The sequence below is a fragment of the Bombus impatiens genome, unplaced genomic scaffold (genome assembly GCF_000188095.3).
Source record: "Bombus impatiens unplaced genomic scaffold, BIMP_2.2 scf_0580, whole genome shotgun sequence".
NCBI classification, from domain to species: Eukaryota; Metazoa; Arthropoda; class Insecta; order Hymenoptera; family Apidae; genus Bombus; species Bombus impatiens.
This window is the reverse complement of record NT_176999.1, coordinates 36,608-45,644: the sequence shown is the minus strand read 5'-3', so window position 1 is coordinate 45,644 and position 9,037 is coordinate 36,608.

The following is a 9,037-nucleotide window of genomic DNA, read 5'->3' as shown; positions in this document are numbered from 1 at the left end:
ATAGAGTCAAACCAACTCGATACAGATTGTTATTGTCGTTCCTGGTAATCTTCAACCGAAGTTATGTAACTAAGTTCATATTACGACCGGCATGCACTATTTCTATACCTACACTAATTTTAATATAACTGACTATTGCAATTTTATCACTCGTTCCTTTACGATGTTTCATAAAGGAACCATCGTAATTTCGTAAACACGCGTTTAAGTATCGATTTTCAGGCGTCTTCTTCAGGCTGTATACTTGCCAATTCATCTAGACAAGTAGCTTATTTGGAAGTAACACTTAAAAAGAAAGAAAAGGCAACTAGATATTGATTTAAAGAAGGAAATTTGCGTGTCTTCGTGAGCAATAAATTGTTAATATATAATATACCATAATACCGATATGGTCATACGGAATACAATGGCGGGCACCGTGTCATGTCACAAATGAAACGTTACACAACGTTGCAAAACGTTGCACTTGTCTAAAATCGTATATCATAAGTATCACCTTCGTTAACAAAGTATCTTTATTACAAACAATGGCAAACGAAACAGAAATCACCTCCTTGCGTCGGGAGCGAAGCAATTTAAGCGACCAATTCCAGTCCATATGGAGATTACTCGACGAATACGAACAGTCTGGTCAGCACAACAAAGCCACCTTAATAACCTATCAAAAACAAGTTGACGACATTTGGAAACGGTTCAACATTGTCAATGACCAATTACTTGAGCTCAACGACGTCGCACCTGTAGACTTATTTGATGCCTATTTAGACCTGGTAGTACGATTGAGCAATCTCATCGAAATTAATTCTTCCTCAACGAATGCCTCCAAGACAGTGGCGAATCCAAAACCTCCGGAATGCAGCAGCAACACTCCTAGTAGTTTCCAGAGACGTAAGAATAATTTCAATAATAACAGTAACAATGATCATACTCCGCCGATGGAGAATATCGTATTGAATCTAACTCCGATCCCGTTGTATGACACACGAAGCTCATTGCATAATACTAGCAGCTCGTCGCCTACACGCGACTTGACGACAACCAAGTTCGTGTCCTCATTATCTGAACAATCTGATTCAACGCAACCAAACGCCGTGAATCAGACAACCTTTCACACTTGCACTCATCGCCAACACGCGACTTGACAACAACGAAGTTCATTCAATTCAACGAAGTTCATCATTATCTCAACAATCGGATTCAACGCTACCAAACGCCTTGAATCAGAATACTCTTCACATTCGCAACTCATCGCCTACACGCGACTTGAGGGGGGAGCCCAGCCTCCCAATCAACTACAAAACTCCGCGTCGTGTCGTGTTGGACGAATCAGCACCAAGCAACACCGGAGTTCCGTTCAACGATGCCTCTTGGACCGAGCTGGTCCACTACATTTCCAGGAACGTAACGGTCCACGATCTTCCAAGGACCGGAACATTCAACGACACTTTTTGAGCCGAGAACTACAACTGAAAATTTCTAGGCAACGACGAGGACCACGGCGATCAAAACTACAAGAATTTTCCGAACAGGACATAAACAACAAACATGTCAAACTATTATAACTCTGCTATTTTTCAGATGAAATTCGTACTCTCTCAATGGAATCTCGCCCATTTATCAACCTCGGAGTCAACTATTGAAGACCATTTTACATCAAAGAGCGAAAGAATCGTAACCGCTGCAAAATTCAGGTATTTGTATCTAACTTGTATGTGGTGCAGTTAAGGCAGTCCACACCGAGCCGGTCAGCGATCTCATAAGCGAGGCCTTCATTGCTGCTCTGCGAAGATTCATCGCTCGTCGAAGATTCAGTCTGTTCATAACTCCCTTGTCCCTACTCACGGTGACTTCCTCATCAGAGACTCGCTAACAAGTTTTCGAACGAGAACGAGATTTCAGGGACGCTGTATCCAATCGTCTGTCCAACTGGCATCGAGAGTATCCACACGAATTGAATATCCAAAACAAATGGGACAAGGGCAGTCACGGCATACGAGAAGGCACGATCGTCATCCTCAGAGAGGACAACGTTCCCCCAATGCAATGGCCATTGGGCAGAATCATCAAGGTCCAATCCGGCGCAGACGGCATCATACGGACGATTACCGTTCGAACAGCAACGAGCACCCTGGATCGGAGCATCAAGCGGATGGTACCACTACCGAGCAGATCGACTCCAGATGACTCCGGAACAATCAGCAACAGCAACGAATTCTGAAAGGAGATTCACCTCACAGTATCACACCGTATTACTTGATCGGTACCCTCTCAACGGGGGGAGTATCTTACGCCACGGGGCTTACCACAGGCTGTATTTCTAACCATCGCTCGTGGTCCTACAGTGTCGCAGACGAATCGTCTTATCTGCCCGACGGAAAATATACAATATATCGACGAGCGCATAGTTGTCATCAAGCAGCGAGTTCTGGAAACGTCGATTTCCGTCCGTAATGTCATACACATAAAGAAAGTGACATACGTGATCATAGGCGCGAACGGTGGCGTGACCCGAGCGTAGTAGGGGTCGTTCCCAGAAAAGACAAAGGAATGATCGAAGGGCAATCAGTTCCTTTTGAAGAGTCAAACGTTATACGTCGAAAGGTTTAGACAAAGAAAATCCAGATCACTTAGTTTAACGCATACATCGAGAGATATCGTAAATTTGGGTCGAATTTCTGTAACATATTAACTGTATTCGTCGCTAAATAATTTGTAATGTTTATATTATTACATTCATTATTGTTAAATATACAAGCTATATTAACCTGTTAATACGGTGTTAAATTCATTGAACTACCTCCGTTATCTTAATCGAAACAGGGGAACGACTATTTCGCGGCGTCGATTAGCAGAATCGTGGCGAGAATTTACGCCTCTCGCTGACGCGTTTTCCTCGCGACCGCGTCTCTCCGCGAACGGTCGTAACACTACGATTGATAATTAATTATACACAGCATGATAATTAAGGATAAGATAAATAATAAAGTGTAAAATAAATCACGAGAATATCATTGTGCAACACTAAATTCTAATAATAACGACAAACGAGAAAAAGAGCAAACAATTTCGTTTTTATCTTATATCCTCAAATAACGTTGTATAAGAAAATAATATTACCAATCGTTCTTTTTTAACCCTAAATTAAAAAACATACCTTTGTAGCTGCTATAACTGCCGAGATAATACGATTTTTTCTATGTGCTTCAATTTTTGCGCGGTCGAGCCAGAAATGGCGCGCAGAGCTCCCAGTGGGCTCGTTCGCTGCACTGAAGCTTTCTAATCGCCCGCTATGAAAATGGAACACCTTTATAAACGTTTTTTTATTTTTTATGAGCATCCAATCAATACGAAAAAAAATACACATATAATACACGTAATAAACTATAAAACGACGCCTGTCGCACCGCTCAATCTTTTCATAGTTTAACGCTGGTGAGTTGTTCAGAAGCCAATTCCTCCTAAAGGAATATTTTTTTAAGATAATTAAGTTTGGCACGACTGGAGAAACCGACAGAAACAAGTCCCAGCACGGTAGGACGTAACGTGCGAAAGTTATTGCATTTTACAACTAACTGGAAGCGATTATCGTTGTATTTTAGCTGAGCGTTCAGGCGAAAAAGACTTTTACTCCTGCCTATCAAAATACAGGTCTTGTAGAAAACGTAAAGGCTCGGAGTATAAACTCAGATAAGTTTGTATTTGTATTGCAAATTTGACATTTTCTGCGTCGTAAAACAACAAATTAATCGTACGAAAACTAACACACGAATCGATTGTATGATATTTTTACATGTCACAGGGATTCGTAATCGTATGGCAATATTAACTAAAATTATGGGCGATTTGAGAAAATTGGATATCTTTCCACTTTCTATTAATTTGCAACCTAAAAAATTGGTCATCGTAAGTCTCATTTTACAGATATTTTAATTATTTACAACATTCTACTGAAGCTTCTTCACGTACGATAAATGATTTTTTAAAGATGAGGTATAGTAGTAGTTATGATAGTGTAGAGGCCGCGATAGTGTACCTCTACTTTTCTTCTGATTTTTGTGTCGCGGAAGAAAAATCGGATCACGGGCACCGGGATTTGAAGCCGGGTCCCGAACGTTCGTAACCAAAGGCGCTAACCACTGCGCTTTTCTTTTCTTTTTTTTTTATAACGTTTATTGTCCAAATAGATGAGTATTACAATGTATATTATTCACAATAAACAATGAAGCGCTAACCACTGCGCTGCCGCCGTCCGGTGTTAGTTGCTATCAAGTGCCGCCACAAAGATATAAAACGAAATGTAAAAATAGTTGCGCTTTTTCGTTTAATCGAAATTTTGCTTACAAAGCACCGGAGGAAAATTGTTTCAAAATCGCTTCTTTTGTTCTAAATATCGTTGCAAATCATATTATGCAAAGATGTTTCTACCATCATGTCAACTGTAAACATTTATCCTCAACCAGAGGCATAATCATTTATTCATTTATTGTTTGTTGTTAAACAAACAAAAGTGCAATTTCTTTATACTCCTCCATACATGGACATACATTGTACCTGAATAACATACAATTATTCAGCGCACATCGTTCGTGTGGACGTTAAAGAATTGACACGTCAAAGACAGACATGTGCGTACAGACATGTTCGCGACCTGATGGAAACATTAATCCTCTTCATTTGAGAATTATAAGATAGCTTTTGACATGGATCGGCAGATTTTACGTTAGCGACAAAATGCACAATTGTTTACAATATCATCAGTTTTTCTTGTGACTTACACGTCACACGATAAATTGGCGAATATGTGTCGTCGAGTTTAAAACTGAAACTGCTAATATTCGTCCATGTAAATCATTTTGCCGAGATCCTTACTTATTTAACAGATTTATTTATAATGGTGAAACAGGAAACTATGACTGTTCTACGATACTACAATATTTTGGTTACCACTTAGATACCAACGGCTAATTATCAGTTCACAAACAAAGCTTAAAACGCAATTTGTGCTAATTGTAAAAAGAGAGATACGCTTCACCGATCGTACTATCTTCGATATACATACATGAGGCGTAGTTTCACTGGGAATATTCGGATGTACCGAAATGTCATAAGAACGGACCTAAGGCGTGGCGCAGGAGGATCAGTGTGATGTATATCTTGTAGGTTTTAGTAGGTGAAAATCCGATACTATCCTACGTCCTTCCTTAAAAAAAACACTGTTTATGAAGATGTCTTCCGCGTAAAAAACAAGTAAGAGTCAAACGATAAAGAAGTAACTATAATTTATGTGAAGTTTTATGGCAGTAACATAGGAAGGAGCACGCCTCATCGATTTCATTGAGCGTGCAAGAAACATTACGCCGGATATATATACATATAGTACAATCTTTGTTTCACTCGTAATATATCTACGACAGCCTTATGATTGTAATTTTGGTTACATTATAATGCGTTAGCCTTTTCTATTTTCCCACTCTTCTTTTACTTTCTTAATAATCTAGGGCCGTCTACATCGAGGAACAAATATATTTTTAGCATTACACAATTTTATTTATATATTGCTCCGTTTATATTAATATATATGGTTAATTGTGCCGATTTAGTTGCAATTGTATTACATTACTACACTCTGAAGTAACTCTAGTTAAATAACCATAGCTTACCGTTAGATAACTACAAATAAATCTGTTAAATAAAGTAAGTCACTATATAGCTTAAAAGATACTTTTATCTTGTTAGGCTTATCGTATCAGAGACAGGGACAAATAATATGGTGCCTTTATGTTTACGTTTCCCTTGTCGTTCATACACTCGATTTTATAAAATTAACATCGAAGTATCTTTTAAATTAATCATTTTCAGATAAAAGTACTTTAATAGCTTCTCGACGAGAATTAGAAAATACATTAAATGGCGGATAAAAGAATGTATAGTTGTACCTAAAAAAAAAAGAACACACAGATCGCCTTGAGATCTCGAAAATATCTCCACGCAGAGAAATCTGATGACAAGACAGACATTAGGCAAAACAGAATGAATTCTAGTTGGAGCATTTTTTATGATAACGTATGCTTTGGAAAGAATTACGTGGGAAGATTGAAATGGCATATCCAGTATAATCTAAATGAAAAACGCTAATTTCATCGTATTTGTAGACTATAATGGCAAAAATATCAATAGGGAAAGAGTGTTATGAATATATTGTATAATCCTTATCCTACTCTTCTAGATCGATAAAGATCTGTAAAGACGGTAGTCGCAAAATTGATCTTGACTTTAGTAAATTTCTAGATGGTTCTAAATGAATGGTACAGTTTATGACACTATTACTCAATTTCTAACCTACGAACGCTTAATGAAAAGAAATGTTGCATAGAATATTTTTTTACCACAAAAGCATTCCTGTTGTTAACTTTTGAAACCATATAACATAAATTGCGAGAAAAGGAACAGAATCATAACAACCGGAACACGGAGAACTTTAAAATTAGAATTCTATAGAGATGGTAATTGCGTGCATCAGCGAGGAACAGCGCTCGTAGGAAACTTTTAATTTGGTCATTGAATTAAATGAGAATGGCACGTTTATGCGCATATGCCCCGGTTCTGTGTACACGTACACGTGGAAATGTCGACGTTCACTCACCAAATAAACAGCCCTCTATGATATTGGACGAGAAATTACACTTTTGATCGTTCAACCATTCCTTCAAATGGCTTTCAAACTCGAAAAAAACGTGTTTTCATTGAACGAAAAAAGGAAAGCCGTTACTATCGTGGTTAAAACGGAAACACTCTAAAATACGCATTCTGTGGAAAAGGCAATTGCGCATATAAACGAACACAGTTTCTCTTGGGAAACTTTTAATTTGGTCGTTCAATTGAATGCGAATTGCATCTTCACATGTATATTTACACGCTCGTCCACACGTATACACGTATTCGTGTATACGTACGTATAAATTTTCTCAAATGGTTCTGGATATAGCTAACCGAAGAAGTAGAATCGCGGATAGCAAAAGGAAATAATCTGGATAGGAATAGTTTGGAAGAAATTTACGTTCTTTGTATCCTCAAGCAATTGCAAGGACTGTTGCTCGATAAATGATATATTCGTTCCTCAAGCGCTATTTTTCGGTGGACAACGTTTCGTTTTAAGACGTTAATCGTTAAGAAGGAGCGAAAGAGTTTTAAGAGATTTAAGAAAATAATCTGTTGTTTCTATTAAATCGCATAAAGGAGAGCAAACGGTATAAGTTGCCAGCACAGCAAATGAAAAGGAGTACAATCATAAGACATACGGCAAAAAGAGCGTATTGCGACAAAGAGAGTAATGAAAATCGCGTTAAGGATAGATACGTGCGTATGCTTTAGATACTAATCTGTTAAATTAACGAATGCGTAAAATTAACAGTGGCAAAAGTATCAATGGGAAAATAGTTTTATGAAAATATTGTATGATGCGTACAAGGTGTTCGAAAATGATTTTATGATGAATTCTATCTTGACCTTAGAATTTAAGGTCAAATTCGCTTTTATTACAACGTATCCTATTGATCACGAGGATCAAAGATCTCGAAAGAACCACGCATCGGAACACAACCGCTCTTATCAAACTCTATCGCGTATAGTGCGTCGTACGATTTTTGACAGAAGTGCGTCGGTGCAGACGCAATATGCAATTGAATTCTGCTTCTTAATGGAATCCAACGATCTTTTTACACTAATTGATTGCTGAACAAAAAGAGTATTATTGAGCATTGGGGGTAATATGACGTTATGTGAGGTATTTCTCTTTGCAAACGTCATTCAGACTTACGTATAGTTATTCATAAAAAGATTCGCACACAGTTTAATTTTAATTTCTAAGCTCTACGGTAGCGGACAAAAGATTAAGCCGAAATGGAAAAAATAAATAATTTTCAGCAAATGTACATGGACCAACAAAAATGGATTAAGTTATGTTACACTACACTATATAGATATCAACAGAAAAAAATTTTTTGTTATTAATACGAGATTCCATCATCTTTTTACAAAATACTGTAATAGCGAGGGGAAAGTTTAAAACTACCACAGCTGATGACAACGCAAAACACAAATCGTAAATGCGATCGTTTCAGTAATAAGCCATCAAGTGCGTTTTTTTCTCATCGCGAATTTTTATATTCATTTTCATAGTCATTTAAGCAGATTTGTATAACATTGAAAGCAAGTTATTTGTGCAGCTTATTAGTTCCGAGCCTTAGTGTTGTCAACTAATTATTTTCTACATAAGACATTAACAAATCGCTCTCGGATTAGTTTAACTTGTGTTTTCGAACCCAAGATATTCCCAATATGAATCTGACGAGGAAATTATTTTAAGGGTAAAGCGGGTGTACAATGTGCCCAATGTACCAAGTGCCAGAGATGGGTTCATAAATATTATGGGACTATTGATGCTACCTTTATGTGCCTAGGCTGTCTTACAAGGGCAAAAGAATAAATGACTTTTTAATTTTGGATCATAATTTTAATTTTTAATCTTAACATTGAACAAGCTCTCACATCAGGAGTACTTTTTTAAAACCATTGATTTTCTACTTTTTTATATTTTCTCTGTCTTTGTAATAAATAATAATATCCATGAAACTAATATTTTTCTTAAATATGTATAAATAAATGACGAATGCAGAAGCATGACAATTTGTAACTTTTTCTCTTTCTGCTACTCGATATTTAATCAAATATAAGTGGTGTCGGTAATTGTATGCTTATGGCGATAAGTACAGGAAAAGATTTACCTGACTACCATAAATAAACCAATATAAATATCTTTGCAACATCATCGTCATGTTTTTACACGTCACAGTTGCTTTAAACATTACGACGTTATAGCCGACATCGCAATAAATTCAACGATTTATGTCTTCCAAGAATAAAATATTAATTTTCGACTTTTGACTAAAATTAATCAGTGGTAATATTCGCACCTCGTATGTCAGTCAATTGCATTGCTAGTCGATTCATTGGGAAGCTATTATCTTTAATTGGAACT